This window comes from Capra hircus, unplaced genomic scaffold (genome assembly GCF_001704415.2).
Source record: "Capra hircus breed San Clemente unplaced genomic scaffold, ASM170441v1, whole genome shotgun sequence".
Taxonomy (NCBI): domain Eukaryota; kingdom Metazoa; phylum Chordata; class Mammalia; order Artiodactyla; family Bovidae; genus Capra; species Capra hircus.
Genome location: NW_017189962.1, coordinates 548116 through 560552, shown reverse-complemented (window position 1 = coordinate 560552; position 12437 = coordinate 548116).

Genomic DNA, 12437 nt, shown 5'->3' with positions numbered 1-12437 from the left:
TCGCTGGCCAGGTTAGCATAAGTAGTTACGTGTGTGGTCTCTCTGCTTTTAGACTCTGCCCTACCATCCTCACGTCGCTAAAATAAGCAGATGAGTTCTTGCAGCTTGTTTCTTCCAGGACAAAATTGAACATAAATGTCAGAAAGTGTCTTAGAGTCACCTTGTCCTGGATCCAGAGGCACTCTTGAGCTGCTTAACTTTTAATAATGGAAGTGATGCTGTGGAAATGGCCCCAGACGCAATGGATAGCAATAATACGTGTTTCAACCTCACAGGGCAGGCCTGGCTGGAGCAGAGACAGAGCTGGGTTCGGGAGCTCTGACCGTGGGTCAGGGATGTTTCCCTCTGCCTAGGCCTCAGCGTCTGCCGTGCCTTGGTGAAACGACCTACCTTCTGCAGACATCACAGTAGGCGTCTTGGTGCAAAAGACACGCGAGGCAGCAGGTTTGACCGGGTCTTCAGCTGAAGATGAGCTGCTGCTTGCCTTGAGGTCATGGGGTGCAGGCGAAGCGGTTTCCCTCTGCGGCATCACTGACTGGGGAGGGGAGGGCGGGGCCAGGCTAGGGGGAGCTGCGGTGTCCTACCTCCTTCGCCGGTTCACCGGCTCCCACCAGTGGTGTCCTTTGCTGTGTGAGCTTCTGGGACACTTTCAGTCAGGTTTCTGATCTGCAACTTTCATGGAGACCTCACCGATCAAAATTTCTGACATCTTACTTGCTCGTTGCCAAACCCGAAGATTCCTTTCCGACCCTGACCTCGCCTTGCTTCTGCCCCACCCGCCTCTCTCCCACTGGCCTCTCTGTAGGAGAAATGCAGATTTGCCCAGAAGCCAAAGAGCTGGAGTCCAGAGCCCCCCCACTGCACCCAAGGCCTTGGGAAGGCACGAGCGGCCTTGCCTTCATGGCCCTAGCCCTTCCCTTTTCGAGAGACGACCCCTCCCCCGCGTCCGGCCACCCCTCCTCCAGGACCTGCTGCTGCTCTGGCCTCCTCCTTCTCTGCAGGCCCTCCCTGCTCCCGTGTCCCCTGCTGGCTGCACACCTCCAGGGGGTGGTCGCTGGGTCACCAGAGGGGGTGAGGCCGAGACGGCAGGACCCCGAGAGCCTTCCACACTCAACCAGACAGACTCTACCTGGACACATTCAGTATTTGATTTTGCGTTTTTGTGTGAAGAAAACTTCCTGGAACTCAGAGAAACTATGAAAAGCAAAGTAATCCATGGCTGGACTCCTAAATGTTAAAGCTAATAACTAACACACAGGGTGTAATACTTCGCCCTTGAGCATGGAATAGCAATTTGCTGTGAAACCTAGTTTTAAAAGCTGTCAGTGAATTGGGCAATGAGTCAGCACAATTCTTACCAGTTCAGTGGGGCAACACTGAGGTGAACCATGCAGGCACATAAAGAACTCGGCCGGTAGACACCGCCTCCTCTCTTTACACTTGAGTCCAGTCCAGTTCAGTGCAGCTCAGTCGCTCAGTCGTGTCCGACTCTTTGCGACCCCATGAGTCGCAGCATGCCAGGCCTCCCTGTCCATCACCATCTCCCGGAGTTCACTCAGACTCGCATCCATCGAGTCCGTGATGCCATCCAGCCATCTCATCCTTGGTCAGCCCCTTCTTCTCCTGCCCCCAATCCCTCCCAGCATCAGAGTCCTTTCCAATGAGTCAACTCTTCGCATGAGGTGGCCAAAGTACTGGAGTTCAGCTTCAGCATCATTCCTTCCAAAGAAATCCCCGGCTTGATCTCCTTGCAGTCCAAGGGACTCTCAAGAGTCTTCTCCAACACCACAGTTCAAAAGCATCCATTCTTCGGCGCTCAGCCTTCTTCACAGTCCAACTCTCACATCCATACATGACCACAGGAAAAACCATAGCCTTGACTAGACGGACCTTAGTCGGCAAAGTAATGTCCCTGCTTTTGAATATATGATCTAGGTTGGTCATAACTTTTCTTCCAAGGAGTAAGCGTCTTTTAATTTCATGGCTGTAGTCACCATCTGCAGTGATTTTGGAGCCCAAAACAATAAAGTCTGACACTGTTTCCACTGTTTCCCCATCTATTTCCCATGAAGTGGACCTGATGCCATGATCTTCATTTTCTGAATGTTGAGCTTTAAGCCAACTTTTTCGCTCTCCTCTTTCACTTTCGTCAAGAGGGTTTTTAGCTCCTCTTCTCTTTCTGCCATAAGGGTGGTGTCTTCTGCATATCTGAGGTTATTGATATTTCTCCCAGCAATCTTGATTCCAGCTTGTGTTTCTTCCAGTCCAGCGTTTCTCATGATGTACTCTGCATAGAAGTTAAATAAGCAGGGTGACAATATACAGCCTTGACATACTACTTTTCCTATTTGGAACCAGTCTGTTGTTCCATGTCCAGTTCTAAGTGTTGCTTCCTGACCTGCATACAGCTCTCTCAAGAGGCAGGCCAGGTGGTCTGGTGGTCTTGAGTTTAGGGGTCTGGCCTATTAGTGAACCCAGAGGATTGTCACTCTCGCTGCAAAGCATCCTCACAGAGATGAGCTGACATGACCTTGGAGCAGACAGCTACATTAAAAAAAAAAAAAAAAAAAAAAAAAAACCAAGAAAATTAAAGGTCGAATTACTGTCCTCAGAAACATTTCAGAAAATAGTGCATATCCATCATGTAAGAACAGGATGCTATCTTCTAACAGGCAGAAAACAGGAAAGAAATTAAAATATGGGCATACTGAACTTAAATCCCACAAAGAGCTGTCAGCCAGGACAAAGCTCAAACGTAGAGATGGGGAGACCCCCGAGAAGGGCTGGAGCTGGTCTGTGGTCAGCTTGGGAGTGAAGTGTCTGAACACTGGGGTTTCAGAGAGACAGAAGGATGAGCGACCACAGTGCGTAACAGGAAAACTTCCGGAGCGGCTCAGCCTCGGACCTTAGTCGGCAAAGTAATGTCCCTGCTTTTGAATATAAGATCTAGGTTGGGCGTAACAGCCCCACAAGGCTGAGGACACTGAAAGTGAGACCAGCAACCCACTGCCCTTAAATAAGTTCAACTCACTTTCTAAAAAAGACTGTTCGGTTGAATCACGAAGCTGGAACCGGCCCAAAGCAGAGGGAGTCAGAGCGTGTGCGGTGGGCGCGCTGACGGAGCCGCGCCAGGCAGACGACCCTGGAGAGAGCGCGCATACGGGGCTGCAGGTCCTTCTAACCAGAGACGGCGAAGAAGCGCAGACAGCACGGAAACGCCTGCGGAAGAAGACGCACGGCGCAGCGCGGCGCTGGTCCCCAGGCAGACCGACGAACAAGTTAGCGAACCCAGAAACGCAAGTGCCCACAGGGATCTGCTGACAGAGGCCATTGCAGAGAATCAGGGAAAGGATCAGCCACACGCGGTCTGAGAGGACTAAAGGGCCGTTTGAAAAATTAGCTTCAATCCACACCTTACGTCTTAATCAAAATACATTCAAGACAAATCAAAATTTAACTGGAGGCAAAGAAAGCATGAAAGTAGTAAATGAAAAGAAGAATGATTTTTAAAATAATGTAAGAGGGAACGTTCTTTCTACAGTGTGATACAAAACTCCAGACGACGAAAGTTGATAAAAAATAATTTAAAAAAAAAATAGCACAACATAGCATCACATCACTGGAAGAATCTTCCAATAATATATGGGATCTGAGCCCTAATGAAAACAATTTTAAAATAAAAATGTTCAAAAATCAAATAAAGGTCTTTGGATTAGCTGATTTAAAACTATATTAAAAATAAATCTACCAATAAATGTTATTACAGAAAAATAAACTGTATCTTTCACAAAACACAAACCAAAGACACAAACCCAGAGGTTTTTGCACACTATAATCTGAGAGAGTCATTTCTTTAATGAATGAAGACGCCAACAAGTCAATACAAAAGACCACAGGCCCAACAGAAAAGTGAGCAGTAATGATGAACAGACGTTTCACAGCGAAAGAAGCGCCCTGGCCTCAAAACTGAAAAGATTCAGGACCCGGAGAAGCGCAAGCAAGCGTCGCCAGGAGCTGTGTGGGGGGCTGTGGAGGCCCCCACCCTCAAGGGTTTTCATGCTCCTTCAGAGCCAGCCACACCGCCTCCCTCTTATGGCGCATCCTTAAACAGTCTCAATGCAGACCACAGGGATCAGGAATCGCGAGTGATGACCGGGCTGCAGCCCTGCCCAGAGGGGACGGTGCCTTCAGTCATCACAGGAGCCGCCGGGCAGCCGCAGCCCTGCCGCGTGCGTGGGCCGGTCCAGCCTCAGCCTGAACCTTCCGCATCAGAGCGCCGGACAGCCCCGGGCGCCTCCCAGCCCCGACCGCCCCTGCCGATGCGGGGACCGGGCTTCCGGCTCACAGCGTGAATACCCGCGGCCGCGGTCTCTGTCTGCCCAGGCTGAGGGTGACCTTGGACCCTAGAACTGGGGTTGTGCTGGGGGCCTGGCTAATCGGCCTGAGGACCTGGAACTGGGCCTGCCTGTCAGCACGCGCTTGGGGGAGCGCTCTGCGGGTTAGCGCTCTGCGGGTTATCGCTCTGTGAGTTAGCGCTCTGTGAGTTAGCGCTTTTCTGGTTAGCGCTCTGTGAGTTAGCGCTCTGCCGGTTAGCGCTCTGTGAGTTAGCGCTCTGCGGGTTAGCGCTCTGCTGGTTAGCGCTCTGCCGGTTAGTGCTCTGCTGGTTAGCGCTCTGCCGGTTAGCGCTCTGCCGGTTAGCGCTCTGCTGGTTAGCACTCTGTGAGTTAGCGCTCTGCCGGTTAGTGCTCTGCTGGTTAGCGCTCTGCTAGTTAGCGCTCTGTGAGTTAGCGCTCTGCTGGTTAGCGCTCTGCCGGTTAGCGCTCTGTGAGTTAGCGCTCTGCTGGTTAGCACTCTGCCGGTTAGTGCTCTGTGAGTTAGCGCTCTGCTAGTTAGCGCTGTTTGAGTTAGCGCTCTGCTGGTTAGCACTCTGCCGGTTAGTGCTCTGTGAGTTAGCGCTCTGCTGGTTAGTGCTCTGTGAGTTAGCGCTCTGCTGGTTAGCACTCTGTGAGTTAGTGCTCTGCTGGTTAGCGCTCTGCTGGTTAGCACTCTGTGAGTTAGCACTCTGCTGGTTAGCACTCTGCTGGTTAGCGCTCTGCTGGTTAGTGCTCTGTGAGTTAGCGCTCTGCTGGTTAGTGGTCTGCTGGTTAGCACTCTGCTGGTTAGAGCTCTGTGAGTTAGCATTCTGCTGGCTAGTGGTCTGCTGGTTAGCGCTCTGCTGGTTAGCACTCTGCTGCTTAGTGGCATGTGGGTTAGCACTCTGTTGGTTAGAGCTCTCCCTGTTAACGCTCAGCCAGTTAGTGTTCTGGTAGTAAGTCTTTTCCTTTCTCACAAGTTGCTTTGAAAGACAATTCAGAAATGAAGTTTTCGTTAAGAGAAACAGAGATTGTGGCAAGTAATCCGCAATTCTTTGTCTGCCTGAGACAAAAGGTAAAAGGTCCGTTTCCATGCTGCTTCTAGGCTTGGCCATGTAAATTGGTTTGACCACTGGGATACAAGCAGGGGCTTGAAATGTGCACAGATCCTGGAGTTTGCTGCTCATGGTGTGGGAAACACCTTGGTGCTGAGTTAACAAGGCTTGCTTTCTGCCGTGAGAACGACTGATCAAATGTGGGGAGATGTAGCCACCCCTGCGCTGGCAAACGAGGCCACCCTAGATGGGAGAACTGCCCACCAACCCCAGAACCAGAGCGTGGTGCCGCTTCAGCCACAAGGTGTTTGTTTGATGTTTGCTATATAAGCAACAGAGAGATTTCGCTAAAATGTTAGTAGGTGTAGCTAAAGCTGCTTCGTGCATAAAATGAAGATGTGGAAATGAACCTATGCACAGACATTAGAAAAGAATATAATACTTTATAAAGTCCAGCGCTGAGACCTAAAGAGGTGAAGTATATAAAATCCATCTTTAGTTTAGATGCACAGTGACTGAAAGTTTTTTTTCGCCTATTTGAATGTTTACTTCTTTCAAAGTTCCTCTCTACAAGAGAAAACTTCTTGTAAACAAATCCAGATTCGGTACTGAGGCTTGTTCTGTGGTCTTGCTGGTGCGTTTGTGCCTCAGGAGGACGTCTGCCAGGGACACACCACATGCTAGTGATAGAACTCCGCTGCTGGGGAGGTTGGTCGGGGACACAGAGGGCCACCGCAGGCCTCCCCGGACACTCCAGTCTTAACTGAGGTCCCACGTCCTAAGAACCCCCTTTGTCTAGGGCAGGCTGGGGCTGCTGGCCACTCTTTTCCAGAAGCAACAGTGCAGCACCCTTCAGGATCGGAGGAAAGGCCAGTTCAGGGCCTGCCCTGGACCTGCTGAGCCAGAACCTCAGGATGGGTCCAGCGGCTTTGACCTGGCCCCTCAGGTCATGCTGATGGTATGAACCGGCTCTGGGAGGGGCTGAGGCCCAGGTTTGTCTGGTGGGGGCCCAGAGGGGCTTGTTTAACAGAGGAACCTCAGGATCCCAGTGGCTGGGGAAGATCTGGAGGAAGTCCAGTCAGCGGAGGACCTATGGTCTGACCACCGACCCTCAGCCCCACACACAGGCTCCTGGGTTTGCCTGATGGCTCCAGGCCACGTTCCAGGAGTCCTTGCCACTTGGGGACATTGTCGATGTTTCCAGCAGGTGGTACATGCTAATCACCCAATCAGAAATCTGAGTAAACCCAGCAGTTGACTTAGCTGCTGAGTCAGGCGTCTCCATTCGCAATGCACGAGCTGTCAATCACGCCATCAGCAGTGATGAAGAGAAACGTGTAGTTGGCGTTATTAAGCACTCCAGCATTGTTGTGTGTGATAAAAAAGAACACTCTTTCAGCTCTAGTCACACTGAGGTTGGTAAGCACAGACTTCTAAGGAAAAAGAATAAAGGGTGATGTTCTGAATTTCAGCCCCTGTTCACTTAAACACACCTTAGCTTTTACTGTGCTTTCACATCACGACGTGGCAACGCTGCCCAGTTCTGTTAAAAATCTACGGGAGAGAAGAAAGTAAGATGGTTTAGCAATGTGTGTGACCAAGGGTGCAATCACTTTTTTTATTTCCTAAGGAGGAAGTTAGGCAAAGATAATAGCTTATAAGTTTCTGTACTGTCCCCATTGCTCCACAGTTGGCTTAAAATAAAAATCATCTGGGGTAGGTTATTTCTGTTACCTGAGAAATCGCCCCAGGTCACAGCGATTCTGGTGGCTGATGTCTACATGTGGTTGTCTGCTGTCTTGGCGTGGCACCCCCTGCCACGGCCGCAAAGGACATGATTGTGGGGTGCTCTGAGCAGGACCTGAGCCCTGAACCTGTGGCCCCGCCATGGCCGGCAGAGGAAACTTGGTGGGCCCCAGCAGCCCACTGGGGCCACAGTAGAGACGTGGCTGAGAAACTCAGTGACATGTGTGCACGGAAGATTCTGGGAGAAAAGTTAGCTTTGGCGTCAGCAGTGACATCGGCCTTCTGAGTTTTGAGTAGACAGTCTGGTGAGCTAAGCAGGGATCGAGCATTTCAGCACGGTGCGGAGGAGGCAGATGTGGCTGGCGACGCTTGACGTTCTGGGCTGAGCTGGGCTCTGTGGACTGGCTCTGAAAGGCTCAGAGAGAAATCAAGCCGCCAAGAGCATTACGCACAAGCCAGGAGTTGGTAAAAATTTGTTAGTCAAAAGCCTCTGAATATCTGAGTCCGTCTTGAGAGAGCCTCGTGCTGGTGATTACACAATGGTCTCTGTCTATATATAGAGCAGATACTGGCATTCGTTTTAGAGAACAAAAAGCTGTGAAAACAAAGATGAAACAAAAGTACAAGATCCCTTCCAAAAAGAAGAACAGAACACAGCCTTTCAAACAAGAATTTCGAAATACCGTGCAGCCATCTTTCCTTGTTTGTTTTTGTATTTCTGATTATTTTATGGGGAGACTGATACACACGTGAAGTTCACGCACCCAGCAGCTGAGGCTAAAGCCAAGAGTCAGCGGGTTAAAGCTAGATGCTCATCGTGAGCTGGAGCAGTTGTGTCTGCCTCCTTTTCTCAACTCTTTGCCTTAACCCCACTTGAGAGTTAAAGAAATTAGATCTGTGTGTGCTTCTGGCCCTGGGGCTTCTCAGCTGCCTTTGTAAACCCAGCATTGAGGGCTAGAAAGGGATTCGGGGAAACCCGCAGACAAGGCGCATGGGCTCGCCTGGCGGTCCGGAAGCCCTGCTGGCCGTTTCCCGTCCGGACACCTGACGGGGCCCAGCAGCCTCGACTCCTGGGTCCTTGAGAGTCAGAACAGCGGCCACATCAGAAACACCTTCAGTTACAACAGAGATGCTGATGCCACAGATCTTACTTCTCTTGTTAATCCACCTTTTAAATTCCCTCTGGGCCGAGTAACGAGTGTGTGAGGGGAGCTCGGACTAGGGCACAGGCCATATGCCCAGCAGGAGACCTGGTCACGGGCTGTGTGGGCTGTGGGGAGCTGGCAGCAATGATTCTCGCCTTCTTGTGGGAAGGCCTCCTCCAGGAGCAGGAAGGAAGTGACTGGTGGGGAGTGAGTCACCGACTGCGGCTGAGAATCCTCTGGCAAGAGCGTGGATTAGCTCTGGAGGCTGGACAGATTCGACCACCCCTGGGCCTCAGCCCCCACCCCCTAGCCATCATCAGATGTAACGCACACAGTTTAGACACAGCAGTGGATGGGGTTCGGGGTGCCCAACAGACACTCGAGGTGCCGGATTAGCCGACTCCTGGGGTGCTGCCTGGCCTGCTTCCACTGGGACATTAGCTGTGAAATGAACAAGTGAGTCTTAGGAGAGGTCCTTTTAAAAGGTAAATTTCCATCTTACCTGTTAGGAATTGGGGTGAGGTAGAGCGCGGTTGCTGAGGTCCCCCTGAATGAACACCTGTTCCTCACCTGGCCACGAGAGCCACCCCCTGGAAGCAGACTCGTCACCACTGTTCTGAGCAGACCCTGGGCCAGGGGCCCCGTCGTCTCAGGCCCCGTGTGGTCAGGGGCTGTTCTCACTGCTCTGGCCTCCGGTCTCCTAGTTCTTCCATCCAGCAGCCACATATATTGTGTTCTGAGTCCTTTCCACCAAGTGAGCTGGAATTATGAGACCAGACCAGCTGGGAGCGGCGTGGCTCCCTGCCTCCCTGGCCCCAAACCTGGAGCTTCAGCCCAAAGGCCCTTCCAGTCCCTGGTTCTCCTGCGGCCTCCCCTTTCTTCTGCCTTGGGAAGCTGCTCTGCTCTATGGCGGGCGGGGGGCGGGGGGCGTGGACAGTGAAGGCAGGGACTTCGGGGCCCTCTGGGAGGTTGGGGGCTCGCTGGCAATCAGGTCCAGGGCCGTGTGGGTCCCTCCTGCTGCCTTGTCACGTGCGCAGACCCGCCACCCCCTTCCCTGGCCCCTGACGACCACGGTCGGTTCCATCTCTACAGTTTCTTGTTTTTAAGTCGTGTGAGCGGCCTCGTGAGGTGAGCATGGCAGGCTCTCCTCCTTCTCAAGGTCCCCCGTTTCTGGCACCAGGTCAGCCATCTGCTCCTTTTTGCTGCTGAGCTGTGTCGGTTTAAGATCCACCCGCGGAAGGATGGGTGGAGGTTGTCTCTGGTTTGGGTGTCAGTGAACAGTGTGGTTTGGTGAGCGTCCTGTCTTCTGAAGATTTGTTCCTCCAGGGGAGGGTCTGGGGTGAGTGTGAGGCCTTCCTCTGCACTGGATGCAAGCACATCCTGGGAGGCAGCGGCAGGGAGAGCTGACTCCTAGGGGGTGGGTACCTGCAGGGGCCGCAGGTCGCAGGGTGGAGTGGCTGACTGCCTGCCCCAGGTCTCCCAGGTCTGATGCAGGTGCTACAGGACGGCAGGTGTCTCCCAGGTGCTGGGGGGCGGGGGTGGGGTGAGAGGAAAGTGCCCCACCCTCAACCGGAAACCACCGAATTGTCCTGAGCACCAAATGCCAGCAAAGCACCTCGTGGTCCTCAGAGCCTCTCTCTGGGAAGGCACTGCTGGCCCATTTTCACAGACCAAGACACTTAGAGACAACAAGGGGAGAAGAGTTCTGTTCACATCAAACCATTTGGAAGGGATGGAAGGTACTGAAGTGGGTGTCAGGGCCCACGCTAGTAAAAGCAGCGCCCGCCCCTCACGGCCACACACAAAGTTGGCGGACTTGCATTCGTGCTCCCAGATGCCACGCTTGCGCCTGACCCGCCTGGCCTCCCTGCCTCCGTGGGATGCCTGGTCCGGCCAGTGGCCCCCGTCCACTCCCTTTCTGCAGCCCTGAAGCTGGGAGCAATGGCCTCTATGAGGGGTGAGAGGCAGTCCTGGCTGGGCCGGCCACCGAGCCAGAGTGACCTTGGAAATGGGCTTCCGGTCTTCACCAAGTGCTGCCACTGTGTTCACAGCTTCGAGGCTGTGTCCACCTCCAGGATCATCTCCTCTGCTTGCTTCCCCCACCTCTCCAGGCTGAGCCTGCCCGAGGGGTGCCCAAGGCAGCGGGCAGCCGCCTGCCTGAGGCGACAGGAGTACCATAGTCGTGGTACTCCCACGGGATCCACAGCCTCCGGACACGTGCCCTGTGCCCAGCAAAGCAATATCTAAACAGCAAATACTCGTGCAAGCCTGTACAGCACCGTGGAAGACTGCCTATAAATAACAGCAACACCATGAAGGGAGTATAATGGGCATGCAGGGCCCACTTGCTCCTTTCACGTTCCTGTACTACGATGTTGCGTCTTCCAATCCAGCGTTTCACAAAAGCTCCTCCTGACCATAGAAGAAGTCTGTTTTGCTCAATTGTTAACAACCTACAGAGCAGTTTGGGCCAAGGCAGCTTTATCGCTGGGTCTCTGCAGCCCAGGGCTCTACAGAGGAAGAGTCTGTGGTCAGAGGCAGGGGTTTCCAGAGCTCCTGGGATCTCTCCTTTGAAGCCTGTGCTGTGATTCTATGGTGAGGAAACAGCGACAGCAAGTCTCTGCCCCAAGTGGTCTGTGCCAGGTAGCCACGCCTCTCCTTCTAGCTTCTTCTGGGATGCTTTGATGAAGACTTTAGAGGAAAAAACGCATACCCTCCTGCTATAACTAAGAAGGCAAGGCTTGGGGCCTAGTTAGCTGCTGATTTCAGGGGTATCCTCAAAGAATCTCTTGATATTTGGCAAATTAGGTAAAAAAATAAAAAGTTAAACTTTTATGATAAAAACATAGATATTTTGAGCAAATATTCTTCATCATAAGCAATCATGGCATTACCTAACTCTACATAACAGGTACATCTGTTAGATACCTGCAATTACACTTTGCTGTTACTCAGATTGACAGGTGCATTCTACTGATCAAAGGCATCCCACGTAAACTCTTAGGGTTTCTGCTCGTGAGGCTGGGCCAGGCCTGGGCTGCCCCTGCTGCTGCTGCTGCTGCTTCTCAGTCGCGTCAGTTGTGTCTGACTCTGTGCCACCCCATAGACTCCAGCCTACCAGGCTCCACCGTCCCTGGTGATCCCTAAACCTCGCTGGCTTTACGCAGCAGGTGATGTTTCCCACAGCTGCTCACCACGGCGGCTCCAGGGCAGCTGTCTCCCCACAGGGATCGGCAGCCCTGGGCGCTTCCATCTTATGTCTGAGTCTCAAAGCGAGGCCTCCCGCTCACTGCGGACGGAGAAGAGAGGGATGGAGCTGACCGGCGGATTTTCCCAGCTTCCAAAAGAGGTGCTGTGGCTTACTGGGCACTGGACTCTGTGACGAGCTGCCAGGAGGGGAAGCAGCATGGACCCCCTTCCCAGGAGCAGCTCCTGGGCCGGCAGTGGCCCAGCCCCAGTCTCCTCACAGGCCACCGAGCCGGGCCTCCCCTCCACCAGCAGCTCAGAACACCGGGGCTTCGAGCATCTGACAGGAAGCTCAGTACAGACACCTATGCTTAAGGCTGTTCTCCTCGGTGTGGGGCAAACAACGAATACTGGAGGTAGGTTATTCAGGGGTGTTATTCCTCTTCTCTCTGGATTTTCCGAATGCTTTCTCTTGCACCTATCGGGCCACCAGAGACACCTCCTTTGACTCCTAAGAGCCCAAGTAAACCGCCAGAGAACTAGGCTGAACTTCATGAAACGGAAAGCTCGGCAGTGGCCACAGGGCTGGAAAAGGCCAGCTTTCATTCCAATCCCAAAGACAGGCAATGCCAAAAATGTTCAGACTACTGCACAATTGGACTCATCTCACACACTAGCAAAGCAATGCTCAAAATTCTCCAAGCCAGGCTTCAACAGGATGTGAACTCCCAGATGTTCAAGCTGAATTTAGAACAGGCAGAGGAACCAGAGATCAAATTGCCAATATCTGTTGGATCATCAAAAAAGCAAGAGAATCCCAGGAAAACATATACTTCTGTTTTATTGATTACACTAAAGCCTTCAACTGTGTGGATCACAACTGTGGAAAATTCTTCAAGAGATGGGAATACCAGACCACCTGACCTGCCTCCTGAGAAATCTGTATGCAGGTC